The sequence below is a fragment of the Macaca nemestrina genome, chromosome 13 (genome assembly GCF_043159975.1).
Source record: "Macaca nemestrina isolate mMacNem1 chromosome 13, mMacNem.hap1, whole genome shotgun sequence".
In the NCBI taxonomy this organism is placed as follows: domain Eukaryota; kingdom Metazoa; phylum Chordata; class Mammalia; order Primates; family Cercopithecidae; genus Macaca; species Macaca nemestrina.
The window spans coordinates 47278503-47294063 of record NC_092137.1 but is presented as its reverse complement, the minus strand read 5'-3'; the positions used below and the strand labels follow the sequence as shown (position 1 = coordinate 47294063).

At 40.2% G+C, this 15561-nt stretch overlaps 1 protein-coding gene and 1 pseudogene across 2 annotated transcripts in view; both read left to right on the top strand.

The window, feature by feature from the left end:
• Nucleotides 1–15561, top strand: part of STPG4 (sperm-tail PG-rich repeat containing 4) — a 61614-nt gene that overhangs the window by 5046 nt on the left and 41007 nt on the right. The gene's annotated exons all lie outside the window — the stretch shown is intronic.
• LOC139357837 (large ribosomal subunit protein uL30 pseudogene) lies at nucleotides 7–14027 on the top strand (annotated as a pseudogene).

Here is a 15561-nt window from a genome sequence, read left to right as displayed (position 1 = left end):
GTAAAGCACTACTAGCAGATTGCTTTGTGTGGGAAAGCTACTAAGAGCCCCTGAGGAAAGTATTTTTATACATAGAGTATATCTTCCCCCAGGAGAAATGGAAAACTTTTAAGATGTCTTATTTCCTATAGAAATCAAACAAGGACTGCCTGATTTGCAAATGTTTCCAGCAAGATTTTTCCCTGTAATGTCTTCTTAATCTAAGGGGAGTACATGGGGAGAAATGTTTCCCTCTTGGGCAACTCTTGGTGGGATTCCCCTAGCCTGGAGAGCCCCTAGGATCTTATCTGTCACTGGGCTATGCTCTGATCTCTTCAAGCAGTATATGTGGTGAACCCTCTTCTTTTAAAGAGAAAACCCTGCCCCTCTGGACGTATCCTTATTAGAGCATAAATATAACTACACTCTACAGGGAAGCTTTTAAAAACTTAGAAATGACCCATCTCTACAAAAAATAAAGAAAAATAGCCAGGTGTAGTAGCGCATGCCTGTGGTCCCAACTACTATGGAAGCTGAGGTAGGAGGATCACTTGAGCCCAGGAGTTGTAGATCAGCCTGGGCAATATAACAAGACCTCAACTCTTTAAAAAAAAAAAAAAATTGAGCTACTTGGGAAGTCAGGGCAGGAGGATCCCTTGAGCCTGGGAGTTTGAGGCTGCAGTGAGCTATGATTATGCGACTGTACCCCAGCCTGGGTGACAGAGTGACATGCTGTCTCTAAAAATATTTTTTTTAATTAAAAAAAAAAAAAGAAAAGTAGTGAGCACGTGGTCCCAGGAGGGTCAGCTTCTAAGCTCCACCAGTTTGTTCGTAGCATTGATAATAAAGAGCACTACTGAGCTCACAGCCCTGCACTAGGCTCTGTGGAAGGAGGATGTTCCTGACCCGGAGGTATTTAAGCAACAATACAGGACAAAGTTTATCAAGTGCGCAGATGAATAGTGGAGCTGAAAATGCCAAAGGAGAGTTCAAGTGCCAAAGAAGGCTGGATTAAAAGGCTGGAAAGCTACATGGCTTAAGTAGAACTTAACTGGACCTTCACTAATATATGTCTTTTATGTATTAGTGAAGAGCCATGTATAATACATGGCTCTTAATGGTTTACTACGGGCTTCCATGTATATTATCTTAATTGCTTCCTTCTTAAGCATTCTGAAATAGGTAGAACAGATATTAACTTCATTTTACATGCAAGAAAACTAAGGTGAGTAGAGACTAAGTAACTTGTCCAAAGGCACATTGCTAATACTTAAGTAGGTGAAGCAGCACTTTTTACTGAGGGCTTCTGCACCAAAATTTATGCAGTCCTCTTTAGGACAAAATTTAGTCCTCTTTCCAGTCTACCATGTGCCCCTCACCTTGAATGAGGGGCAGGGTTTGGGTAGATGGAATCCAAAGGAGGTATTTCAAGGGAGGAGTATAGCATTGTTGAAGGCATGGAAATGTCAGGAACACGGTCTGTTCAAGGGATAGAGTTGTGACTTGGACTTCGTTAACTTGGGACTTTGGGTACTTGTCTCAGTTCTCTGTGCATTAATATTTCCCATTTATAAAGAAGCGAATAATAGTATCAATCTTCGTAACTTCATCAGAATATTATTGTGATAACCTGAGAGAAATGTATTACAGCCAGAGGTTGAATTAAGTACAAGGGGTTGTAATTACTAAAGTGGATACGAAATTTTCAGCAGGATGAACACATGTCAAATCAAACCTTTCTACTACTTTGCAAACTATAGCTTTCAAACAGAACAGAATGATAAGTGTTCATTGGGTATATCTTATCCTGTTTGCTTCAGTGGTTGCATACAAACTGTAAATTATACTAGCACCTTTATGGCTTGCTACCAAGTAACCAGGCTACATGTGAAATTGTTCTGGTTATCTCAAATGCAGAGTCTTTCTTTCTTATTCTCTTCTGACATTTTCTTTTCTGCTTCCTCTCTTCTCGCTTTTACAAGTCCTGAAAATCAGCTAAAGGCCCAGTGTTGAAAGGAGAAAACATACAAGGTTGGAGTTACTCAAAACTAAAAATTTTAAAAGACCAAAAGAATTTGGCTTACTTAGGAGGATGGATAAAACCCCCTGAAAACATAGTTTTTCTGTTACTTTCTTCTTTCCTCTCCACCTTCTACAAAGGTTTAAACTCTAGAAACTGGAAAGATTCAGTGTTTTTCTAATTTTCTATTTCAAAGATATATATGTTCACAAGGAGAAAGATAAACATTGTTTACTCACCAGTAAAATTCAAAATTCTAATATTTTAGTAGCAGAACTCAGAATAATTTGAATTTGGGGTAGATATAGTATATATTATTATTCATTAAGCTAGAACAGCATTCTCAAATTTTATGATTTTTCACAGAATATTCATTTTATATCTTTCAGTGGCTGCTTTTTATTTGCAATAAAGTTTTCACTATTTTTAGTATCTTTATTCTGAGGCATGTAACTCAACTCGAGAATCTACACTGAAGACCCTTTCTATTTTTTTTTTTCAACTTTTATTTTAGATTCAGGTTTGAATCTATTTGAGATTCAGGTTTGAATGTGCAGGTTTGTTACCCGTGTATATTCCATGATGTTGAGGTTTGGGGTACGATTGATCCCATCACCCAAGTGCTGAGTGGCTAACTATTAGTACCAAATAGTTTTTCAACCCTGTCACCCCTACTAAAGAGTCTTATTAAGCATATATATATATATGCTTAATAATATATATATATATATGGGCTATGTGCAGTGGCTCACACCTATAATCCCAGCACTTTGGGAGGCCAAGACAGGTGGATCACTTGAGGCCAGGAGTTCGAGACTAGCCTGGCCAGCAGGGTGAAACCCCATCTCTACTATAAGAAAAATTTAAAAATTAGCTGGGCAGTGTGGCACAGGCCTGTAATCCCAGCTACTTGGGAGGCCAAGGCACGAGAATTGCTTGAACCTGGGAGGTGGAGGGTACAGTGAATTGAGATTGTGCCACTGCCCTCCAGCCTGTGCAACAGAGCAAGACCCTGTCTCAAAAAAAAAAAAAGGAATATATAGATATTTGAATGTGTGTGTGTACATGCATATACTTATCTATATTTGGCCCTTTTCAAAGAAGATTCGAGGTGGCTCCGTAATTTTTCTAATAACCTTTATCTTAACAGATAAATAATATATTCACATTGTAGAATATATGTACACAAACGGGACCACCTTCTCCATATGTACAGTCTTATGACCTGCTTTTCCCACTAGTGTTGTAGTCCTCCACTGACCCCTGGGTTACTCCCCTTATTCCTTGATACTAGTCCCCTTCCCTCACTATCACTCTTTTCACTACTCATATAATAATTTCAACACACACATAGATGATCTTTCAACAACCTGGCTTCTCAGTTTCTTGAACTTTCCGCTACCTCAGCCACTCACTCCTTAGATGTTTTTCAAGACCAAGAATTTCAACTCTACAATCTGTACATGAATCCCACTCTCTAATATACCAATCCTAACAATTTCTCCATTCCCCGCAGGCTACAATCCTAATCTATTGATTCTCCCACCTTTTCACTACGTCTCAACCCCCTTCTTCCTTGCAAAGCTCCAATCCCATAGGTAATCATTATAGTTATTCCCTGCATACACTGTCAATTCCCTTGCCTCTAACTGCTCATCTTTTACTTGTTTGGCAAAGCCACAACCCTGGTTACGTCTCTCTTTGTATTAGTACCTGCATCCATGTAGCTGCATGACTGGTCTCATGCTAAATTCTTCACCTCTAATGGGCACTGAATGGACTTCTCTAGTCCGTTTACTTTTCCATTCTCTTGGGTGGTTTTATCTTGTATATCCTATTTATTTATTTATTTATAACACTGTCACCAAGGCTATAGTATAGTGGCACAATCATAGCTCACTGCAGCCTCAATTCCCCAGGCTCAAGCTATCCTCCCCCTCAGCTTCCTGAATAGCTGGGACTACAGGCACGCACCAGCCACCATGCCTGGATAATTTTTTAAATTTTTAGAAGAGGCGGTCTCATTTTGTTGCCCAGGCTGGTCTCAAACTCCTGAGCTCCAGTGATCCTCCCGCCTCATCCCCACAAAGTGCTGGGATTACAGGCATGAGTCACGCACCCAGCCACTCTCCCCTCTTTTCAAACCTCCTATGCTTCCTCCCCCCATCCTCATTTTTGGTTTTTCTTCTCAGCCATTTTTTGCCATCTCTGCTCTTCCCTCATCTCCATCTTGGAGTGCCCCAGGCACTCAAACCTCTGCTCCATCTCTGCTCATTCCCTGAATGGTGATCTCATCCAGTCTCAGTCAAGGTTATGAACACCATCTATTTGTTGGTGATTACCAAATTTATATCTGCCACCTAGATTTTTTTCTTGAATTTCAAACTTGTATATCCAATTTTTTTTTTTTTTCCTGTAGAGATGGGGTCCCACTATGTTGCCCAGGCTGGTCTCAAACTCCTGGGCTCAAGCAGTCCTCCTGCCTTGGCCTCCCAAAGTGCTGAGATGACAGGAGTGAGCCACTGTGGTCAATTCCCTTTTTGATTTATCCATCGGTATGTTTAATCCTGGGTTTGTGAAGCTTGGCACTGCTGACATTTTAGGCAGGATAAATCTTTGTTGTGATTGGGTGGTGGGGGGTGCTGTTTTGTGCATTGTAGCACCTGGCCTCTACTCATTAAGTATCATTAGCAATCTACTCTTCCACTTGTAACAACCAAAAATGTCTCTAGACATTGCCATGCTCCTGGTTCAGAACCACTAGGTTAAAGCAATATGATAGTGAGTGTGATCTCTGAGTGGTTTTTCTCAAGGCCAGCAGGGATATTGTGAACTGTCTTCATTCTTGACTTTGTCTTACTACTCCCTGTCACTCTCTTCCTGACCCACTTGTCCTTCTGGCTGTATCTTGAACTTACCACTCACACTCCAACCTCAAGGTATTTTCACTGTACCCTTTTTCTGGGATACTCTTATCCAAGATATCTGGATGGCCTACTCTCTGTCCTTCTTCAAGTCTTTGTTCAAGTGTCATGTTCTCAATGAGCCTCATTTAAATTTACTATTCAATGCTTCAGATCTTCCCTGTGTGGCTCTTATATTTTTTTCTTGGCATCTATAGCTGTCAAGTGTACTATATAATTTACTTGCACTTTACATTGATTATTTGTTAACCTGCCTTCTCCCATGAATGAAGTTTTATGAGTACATGAATATTTATCTGTTTTGCTCATTATTATACTGTCTAGAACAGTGTCTGATTATTAATATTAGTTGAATCTGTGAATGAATTAATGATTATTCAAATACCTGAAATCTGACTGGGCCTTACTCATTTTGTTTTCTTATGTGTATGTGATTGTCTTTAACTGTGTATTGCTCATTACTCTTGAAAATGTATTTTTGTGAATTCCCCAAGGCCTAAGGTTTGCTTTTGCTTCTGTTAATATTTAGGGGGGCTACTAGTCTGGTACAACTCAAAATCCAGTGTTTATGTCCTCTTGGATCACCCTAGCATTGTGAATTTGGGCTGGAATTCATGAAAGGGACAGCCCATGGTTATACTCTCTCAGGGATGGGTTTCTTCTCCTTCCCAATTCTTGCTTAGTACCAAGGCAACTCTCTGCAGTCCCCTTGGCAATGGAGTGAAGTGGGAGAGTTTACTTTCAGGAATTACCCTTCTAGGGTCTCAAATTCCAGTGGGTATCTCCCATAAGACTCCTTCCTCTGTTTATCATGAATAGGCCCAGGCTTTGACCCCTGGATTCTTCCAGGGCTCTGAAGTTCTTTTAAACTCTGCTGCATTCTGTTGAATTTAGTCTGGACCAGCAAACATCCTCTAGACAAAATTGGGCCACTTACCTTCTTGGCTTCTTGTTGCCTTTTGGTTTAGGATCATATAGTTTCCTACTATATTGTTGGCAATTCCGTATCTTTTTAAAAACTCTTCTGTAGCCAGGCACGGTGGCTCATGCCTGTAATCCCAGCACTTTGGGAGGCCAAGGCGGGTAGATCACGAGGTCAAGAGATCAAGACCTTCCTGGCTAACACAGTGAAACCCCGTCTCTAATAAAAATACAAAAAATTAGCCGGGCATGTTGGCGGGTGCTTGTAGTCCCAGCTACTCGGGAGGCTGAGGCAGGAGAATCACTTGAACCCGGGAGGCAGAGCTTGCAGTGAGCCGAGATCACGACACTACACTCCAGCCTGGGCGACAGAGCGAGACTCTCTCTCAAAAAAACAAAAAACCTCTTTTGTTTGTTTGTTTTTAATATTTTACTTTCATTTCTAGTTGGCAGCAGTGGGAAGGTTAATCGCCCAAATAAATAACCTAGCATGTCATTTGCAGAAACCAGAATTTCTTCTTTTTAGAAATATATTACGAATTTTTTTCATACCATCATGTATTCTTTACACATCATTTATTTTTATGTATTTATACATTTGTTTATTTATTTTATAGAGTCAGGGTCTTACTGTGTTACCCAGGCTGGTTTTAAACTCCTGGACTCAAGCAGTCCTCCTGCCTCAGCTTCCCCAAGTGCTGGGATGACAAGTGTAAGCCACCATGTCCAGTCTATACATCATTTTTAATAGCTGCATAGTGTTCTTGTATATGGACATATCCTAATATATTCGACCATCCCCTATGGCTAGTCATAGAGTGGAATTGTTAAGGAAAGGATGTATGGAAGTCTGTATCTTTCCAGATGCATTGCCCAAAGTCCTAGAGACAGGTTGTCCTATTCTGCAACTCTACTTTGCAGAGTAGAAGTCCATTACCATTTGAAATGCATCATTTATATTTTCAACTAGAAACATGGATCTAATGACTTACATGGAGGAGTTTAAAGTATAAACTTGAAATCAACATGCTAGGGTTACTTCAGGACAACCTGAAGTCAGTTTAAACTGTGCCAGTCAGAGCATGGTTCCAGAATCTATCTACAATGAATGGGACAGGGAGAAGATGGTGATGCTGTCTCAGCCTGTAGCCAGTGAATCATTACTGAACAAGGTCGGTCAATGCAAAAAAATGTAGAGTACTACCACTGTGAAGATGCAAGGGAGTTTCCAGAAAATGCTGATCACTAACTGGCTTTATCACTTGCATCAAATGGTGAAAATGAGTCATGGTCTTTTACAATCCAATTAAAATAAATATTCTGGTTAAAAATGAGCAAAGGGTGGTCAGGCATGGTGGCTCACGCATGTAATCCCAGCACTTTGGGAGGCCGAGGCGGGCAGATCATGAGGTCATGAGATCAAGACCATCTTGGCTAACACGGTGAAAACTCAACTCTACTAAAAATCCAAAAACAAGTTAGCCAGGCGTGGTGGCGCATGCCTGTAGTCCCAGCTGTTCGGGAGGCTGATGCAGGAGAATGGCATGAATCCAGGAGGCAGAGCTTGCAGTGAGCCAAGATCGCGCCACTGCACTCCAGCCTGGGTGACAATGTGAGATTCCGTCTCAAACAAACAAACAAAAAATGAGCAAAGGGCATGAGCTGGCAATTCACAAAGAGATACACCAATTACTAAAAAAGAAAGTAATGCTTGGCTTCAACTAATAATTACAGAGGAATAATAGTGAGGCACAATTTTCGCCTATCAGGTGATCAACTATATAAGTACTGTACGTTGATACCCAATATTGGCAAAGGGGATACAGAAACAGATACTCTCATATGTTGTTTATATGAATACAAACAAATATTTTAGAGGTGCAAATATTTTAGAGGACAATTTGGCAACCTAGCAACATTCTAAATGCACATAGCCTTAAACTCAGCAATGCCAGTTAAATAATGATACACCCATAAAAATGACATACTGTGCAACCATTAAAAATGTTGAGGTTGGCCAGGTATGGTGGCTCATGCCTGTAATCCCAGCACTTTGGGAGGCCGAGGCAGGTAGATCACCTAAGACCAGCCTGGCCAAAATAGTGAAATCCCATCTCTACTAAAAATATAAAAAAATTAGCCACATGTGGTGGCAGGCGCCTGTAATCCCAGCTACCCAGGAGGCTAAGGCAGGAGATCGTTTGAACCCAGGAGGCGGAGGTTGCAGTGAGCCAAGATCGTGCTATTGCACTCCAGCCTGGGCAACAAGAGCAAAACTCTGTCTCAGGAAAAAAAAAAAGAAGATGAGGTAAATCTATATGTGTTCATATGGAAGCATCTCTAAGTTGTTACTACATGAAAAAAAAACGAAGGTACAAGTCAATATTTAGAGTATAATCCTGTTTGTATAAATGAAAACAAATATACATATATGTGATGTTAAATGCATATTTTTTTCCCCTGAGAAATACTTTCACAATCACCAACAGTGGTTTCCATTTGGAAAGTAGAGGTTAGATAGGGAGCAAGGAGACTATTAATTTTTTTCTTTCTGTTGATATTGTTTTCAGTGTGTAAATGATACTCTTTCAATCATGCCCATTTGTAAGTAACTCAAAATTTTTTCCAACTAACATTTTTGTTCTCTTGTTTTCTTTCTTAAAATGTTCCATTTTAAAAAAATTCTCTTATTTACTTCCTAGGTTGGGAATATTTCAATGAAAATCACAATTAAGCAAATGAAATTTGAAATTGTCTGAAGTTTCTGTCCAGGTTAGCTTTAGCATTGCCTTGGAAGATGAAGCTCATGTAAAATGAAACAAATTTGGCGATTCTATTCCCTCCCTGCCCCTATATCTGTTTTTGGTCAAAAAGAGGTAGCCAGGCTAGAAAGGTACCCCATTAAATTAGAGAATGAATCAAAGGATCCATTTGAATATGTTCAAAATACATCCTTGAATTAGTTGAGAGATAGGTTGAAAAATCTGGCAGTTAACTCACTGATCTTTGTTAGCTGTGTTTATAGCTGTGATGAGGATATCTCTGAGCCGAGATCACGCCACCACACTCCCTGATAGAGTAAGACCCTGCCTTAAAAAAAAAAAAAAAAAAAAAAAAGGACCTGGAAATATTGTACCTGCCAGCCCTCTGGCTGCATTTACCTTATGATTATTCTAATAGGGATTCTAAAGATGTAGAAAATCTGTTGCCTTCTGACTCACCTATTTATGGGTCTGGGTTCTCAAAATGGTGTCACGCTGACTTCCAGTTTCCGGTTCTCCATGTAAATAGCTTGGAAGTTGCAGTTCCATCCTAACAACAATTTAAAAGCTAAACAAACTGAAAAATCAACAATTCTTTTAGACTTGTAAGAGAAGTGAGGTCACAGGGCACACTATCCCCAAAATTGGAAATATGGCCAGGAGGATACAGAGAATTACAATTTACCAGGGCAGAATATACCAACATCTGCAGCAACCATGGCTGGGGTAGGAACACCTGAACTACAGCTGATGAATTGCTGGAGGCTAAGTGTTAGCAAATCTGAGAGTTAAAAGCTTCAGGAGGACCTAATCATAGGGGGACCCTCACATGTTTTGAGGTTTACCTGCAGGAGCTCTCCCAGGTTCTTATAGAGAAAAATCCTGCCCCTGCTGCTGGCAGAGGAGAGGAAAAGGAACCATTTTGAAATATGTCAGGTACTCTCTTATTAACAAGGCCTGCCCTCAGGAAAAACTATTCAATCAGGACCTAACTGACCTGAGGGAAGGGCAATACCCAACTCCAGCCAACTTTTGTCATCCTGTGCCACCTAAGGGTGAGGAGGTAGCTGAGAAAAACTTGTGAAATTCACAGTACAGATGGTCACAGATGTTCATGAGTCTATACCAGAGAGAGGTACAGACATGAAAAAGACTGATACCACAGCGGGGTGCGGTGTGGCTCACGCTTGTAATCCCAGCATTTTGGGAGGCCAAGGCGAGCGGATCACAGGGTCAGGAGTTTGAGACCAGCTTGGCCAACATAGTGAAACCCCATCTCTACTAAAAATACAAAAATTAGCCTGGCTTGATGGTGGGCGCCTGTAGTCCCAGCTACTCAGGAGTCTGAGGCAGGAGAATTGCTTGAACCCGGGACGCGGAGCACGCAGTGGGCTGCGATTTAGAAGTAAATGGGTAGAGAAAGATACACTACACAAATGCTAATTGTTCTAACCACCAATTAAAAGACAGATTGTCAGAGTTAATCAAAATTGTCAGAGCATAATCTTGTATGCTGTCTACAAGAAACCCACTTTAAATGTAAAGACACATAGCGACCAGATGAGGTAGTTCATGCTTGTAATCCTAGCACTTCAGAAAGCTGAGGCAGGAGGATCCCTTGAGGCCAGGCATTCAAGACCAGCCTGGGCAACATAGTAAGACGCAGTCTCCACAAAATACTTAAAAATTAGCCAGGCATGGTGGCACACCTGTAATCTCAGCTACCTGGGAGACTTAGCTGGGAGGATAGCTAGATCCCAGGAGTTTGAGGCTGCAATGAGCCACTATTGCACCACTGCACTCCAGCCTGGGCAACAGAGTGATTCACTATTTAAAAAAAAAAAAAAAAAAAGTAAAGACACATATAGATTAGAAGTAAATGGGTGGAGAAAGATATACTACGCAAATGCTAATCAAAAGAAGCAGGAGCCTCTTTTCTGACTGGAACCATGGAGGGTGTCAAAGAGAAGAATTTTCCTGCTGTGCCAGAAACCCTTAAGAAAAAGTGAAGGAATTTCACAGAGCTGAAGGTCAAGCACCTGAGAAAGAAGTTTGCCCAAAAGATGCTTTTAAAGGCAAGGAGAAAGCTTATCTATGAAAAAGCAAAGCACTATCACAAGGAATATAGGCAGATGGACAGAGCTGAAATTCAAATGGTTAGAATGGCAAGAAAAGCTGGTAACCCCTGTGTACTTGCAGAACCCAAATTGGCGTTTGTCATCAGGATCAGAGGTATCCATGATGTGAGCCCAAAGGTCCAAAAGGTGTTGCAGCTTCTTTGCCTTCATCAAATCTTCAGTGGAACATTTGTGGAGCTCAACAAGGCTTCAGTTAACATGCTGAGGATTGTATAACCATATATCACATAGAGTACCCAAATCTGAAGTCAGTAAATGAATTAATCTACAAGCATGGTTATAGCAAAATCAGTAAGAAGCAAATTGCTTTAACAGATAATGCTTTGATTGCTCAATCTCTTGGTAAACATGGCATCATCTGCATGGAGGATCTGATTCATGAGATCTATACTGTTGGAAAATTCTTCAAAGAAGCAAATAACTTCTTGTGACCCTTCAAATTATCCTCTCCATGAGACGGAATGAAGAAAAAGACCACCTATTTTGTAGAAGTGGAGATGCTGGCAACGGGGGGACCAGATCAACAGGCTTATTAGAAGAATGAACGAAAGTGTCTACCATGATTATTTTTCTAATCTGGTCAGTTAATAAACAAACAGTACCTGCTCTCAAATCGAAAAAAAAAAAAATAAAGCAGGAGTAGCTATATTAGTTTCAAACAGAGCAGACATCAAAGCAAGAAGTGTTATCAGGGATGAAAAGGGGCATTACATAATAAAGGGGTCAACTCTACAAGAAGATATAATTATATTTGGCAATGTGTATGTGCCTAACAACAGAGTGTCAAAATATGTGAGGCGATAACTGATAGAACTGCAAGGAGAAATAGATGACTTCAATATAAATACCCCTCTGTCAGAAATGGACAAATGCAGCAGGCAGAAAATCAGTCAGTACATAGTTGAACTCAACAGCACCATTTAATCAACAGGATATAATTTATATCTATAGACTGCCTCATCCAAAAACAGCAAAATACACATTTCTTCAAGCTCACATGGAACATTCACCAAGAGAGATCACATTCTGAGCCATAAAGCATAACAGGGCTAGCAGCGGTGGCTCACGCCTGTAATCCCAGCAGGTTGGGAGGCCAAGGCAGGTGAATCACTTGAGGTTAGGAGTTTAAGACCAGCATGGTCAACATGGTGAAGCCCCATCTCTACTAAAAATACAAAATAATTGGCCAGGTGCAGTGGCTCACGCCTGTAATCCCAGCACTTTGGGAAGCCTAGGCAGGCAGATCACAGGTCAGGAGATCGAGACCATCCTGGCCAACATAGGGAAACCCTGTCTCTACTAAAAATACAAAAATTAGCTAGGTGTGGTGGCACGTGCCTATAATCCCAGCTACTGGGGAGGCCAAGACAGGAGAATCTCTTGAACCAGGGAGTTGGAGGTTGCAGTGAGCTGAGATCGTGCCACTACACTCCAGCCTGGTAACAGAGCAAGACTCCATCTAAAAAAACAAATTAGCCAGGCATGGTGGCGAGTGCTTGTAATCTCAGCTACTTGGGAGGTTGAGGCAGGAGACTCACTTGAACCCAGGAGGCGGAGGTTGCAGTGAGCCGAGATCACACCACTGCACTCCAGCCTGGGTGACAGAGTAAGACTCCATATCCAAAAAAAAAAAAAAACCTTAACAAATTTAAAGGAGTAGAAATTATACAATGTCTGCTCTCAGACCACAATAGGATTAAACTACAAATCAGTAACACAGAGATAACTAGAAAACCCCAAAATATGTGGAGATTAAACAACACACTTCTAAATAACACATGGATCAGTGTTATTAGAAAAAAGTCTGAAGAGAAATGTTAAAATACTTTGAACTAAATGGAAGTGAAAACAAAATTTGTGGGATGTAGCAAAAGCAATGCTTAGAAGAAAATTTGTAGTATTTAATGCATGTATTAGAAAAGAAGAAAGACCAAAAATTAATCATCTAAGTCTGCACCTTAGGAAGCCAGAAAAAGAAGAGTAAATTAAATCCAAAGTAAGTGAAAGAAAAGAAATAATAAAAATTAGAGCAGAAGTTGTTGAAATTGAAAACAGAAAATCAATAGAGAAAATCAAGGAACTCAAAACTGGTTCTTTGAAAAGATAATGAAATTGATAAGCCTCTATCTAGGCTAACTAACAAAAAAGAGAGAAAACACAAATGACTAATATCAGACACAAAAGAGAGGCATCACTACAGATCCTATGGACATTAAAAAGGATAGTAAAGGAATATTCTGAATAACCGTATTTCACAAATTTGATTACCTAGATAAAATGAACCAATTACTTAAAAGATAGAATTTTCCAAAACTCACATGAAAAGAAATAGACTCTCAATAGGCCTATATCTATTAAATTGAATCAGTAATTATAACCTTTCAAAATAGACATTGCCAGGCCCAGATGCATTCACATGTGAATTCTATCAAACATTTAAGGAAAGAATTATGCCAATTCTTTACTAATCCCTTTCAGAAGATAGAGGGCAGAGGACACACCTCCTAACTCATTCTATTAGGCCAGCGTCACCATAATATTAAAACCAAAGACATTACAAGAAACGAAAACTACAGACCAATATGTCTCATGAACATAGGTGTAAAAATCCTCAACAAAATGATAGTAAATTAAGTCTAACAATGTATTAAAAATTATAACACTGCAACCAAGTGAGATTTATCCCAGGTATGCAATGCTGGCTCAATATTTTAAAAATCAAATAATTGATCACATCAACAGCTAAAAAAGAAAAGTCACATAATCATGTCAATAGATGCAGAAAAAACATTTGAGAATATTTAACATGCATTTATGAAAATAATTCTCAGTAAACTAGAAATACAGAGGAACTTCCTCAATTTGATAAAGAGTATCTACAAAAAACCTAAGCTAGCATCATACTTAATGGTGAGAAACTAGAAGCTTTCCCACTAAGATCAGGAAAATGGCAAGAATGTCCTCTCTCACCATTGCTTTTTAACATTGTAGTGGAAGTTCTAGCTAATAAAACAAGACAACAGAAGGAAATAAAAGGTATACTGATTGGGAAGGAAGAAATAAAACTGCCCTTGTTCACAGATAACATGATTGCCTATATAGAAAATCCAAAAGAATCAACAAAAAATTCCTGAAACTAATAACAAATTATAGCACATTTGCAGGATAAAGGTTAATACACAAAAGTCGATTACTTTCCTATATACCAGCAATGAAAAAGGGGATTTGAATTTTTTTTTTTTTTTTTTTTTGAGATGGAGTCTTGCTCTGTCACCCAGGCTGGAGTGCAGTGGCTGGATCTCAGCTCACTGCAAGCTCCGCCTCCCGGGTTTATGCCATTCTCCTGCCTCAGCCTCCCGAGTAGCTGGGACTACAGGCGCCCGCCAACCTCGCCCGGCTAGTTTTTTTTTTTTTTTTTTTTTTTGTATTTTTTAGTAGAGACGGGGTTTCACTGTATTAGCCAGGATGGTCTCGATCTCCTGACCTCATGATCCGCCCGTCTCGGCCTCCCAAAGTGCTGGGATTACAGGCTTGAGCCACCGCGCCCGGCTGGGATTTGAATTTTAAAACACAGTACCTTTCAAAAAGCATGCCTTTCTCTCTCTTCCATTGACCAAACATTTGGCTAGAAATTGTAAGATTAGATGAAATGAATTTACTTCTCTTCCTTCTCAAACTACGTGTGTCAGAACTCATGATGATAGAAGGATTATTTGCATTATGAAATAAAATATTACTGGTAAGGTCAAACACACATATATAATGCCTTCACATTAGGATGTTGAAAGATGACATACTTAGGTATAAATCTAACAAAATATGTACAAGATCTATATGAGGAAAACAAACTGATGAAAGAAATCAAAGAACTTGGCCGGGCGCAGTGGCTCATGTCTGTAATCCCAACACTTTGGGAGGCTGAGGCGGGTGCATCACCTGAGGTCAGGAGTTTGAGACCAGCCTGAAGAGAATGAAAAGACAAGCCACTGACTGAGAAAATATTTGCAAAAGATATATCTGATAAAGAACAAAATATACAAAGAACTCTGAAAACCCAGCAATAAGAAAATAACTCAATTAAAAAATTGGCCAAACTCCTTAATATACAAAGAAGACATACAGATGTCAAAAAAGCATATGAAAAATTGTTTCATGGCCGGGCGCGGTGGCTCAAGCCTGTAATCCCAGCACTTTGGGAGGCCGAGACGGGCGGATCACGAGGTCAGGAGATCGAGACCATTCTGGCTAACACGGTGAAACCCCGTCTCTACTAAAAAACACAAAAAACTAGCCGGGCGAAGTGGCGGGCGCCTGTAGTCCCAGCTACTTGGGAGGCTGAGGCAGGAGAATGGCGTGAACCCGGGAGGCGGAGCTTGCAGTGAGCTGAGATCCGGCCACTGCACTCCAGCCTGGGCGACAGAGCATGACTCCGTCTCAAAAAAAAAAAAAAAAAAAGAAAAATTGTTTCACATCATATGTCATCAGGGAAGTGCAAATTAAGACAATGAGATACTACACAAATATGAAATGGCTCCAATGCAGAACACTGACAACATCAAAGCTGGCAAGGATGTGGAGCAACAGGAACTCTCATTCATAGCTAGTGAGAATGCAAAATGGTATAGCCACTTTGGAAGACAGTTTGGCCGTTTTTTTAAAAACTAAACATACTCTTACATAAGATCCAGCAGTTGTGCTCCATAGTATTTAGCCACAGGACTTGAAAGCTTACACCCACACAAAAGCCTGCACATGGATGTTTAGAGCAGCTTTATTCATAATTGCCCACCTTTGGAAGCAACCAAGATGTTGCTCAG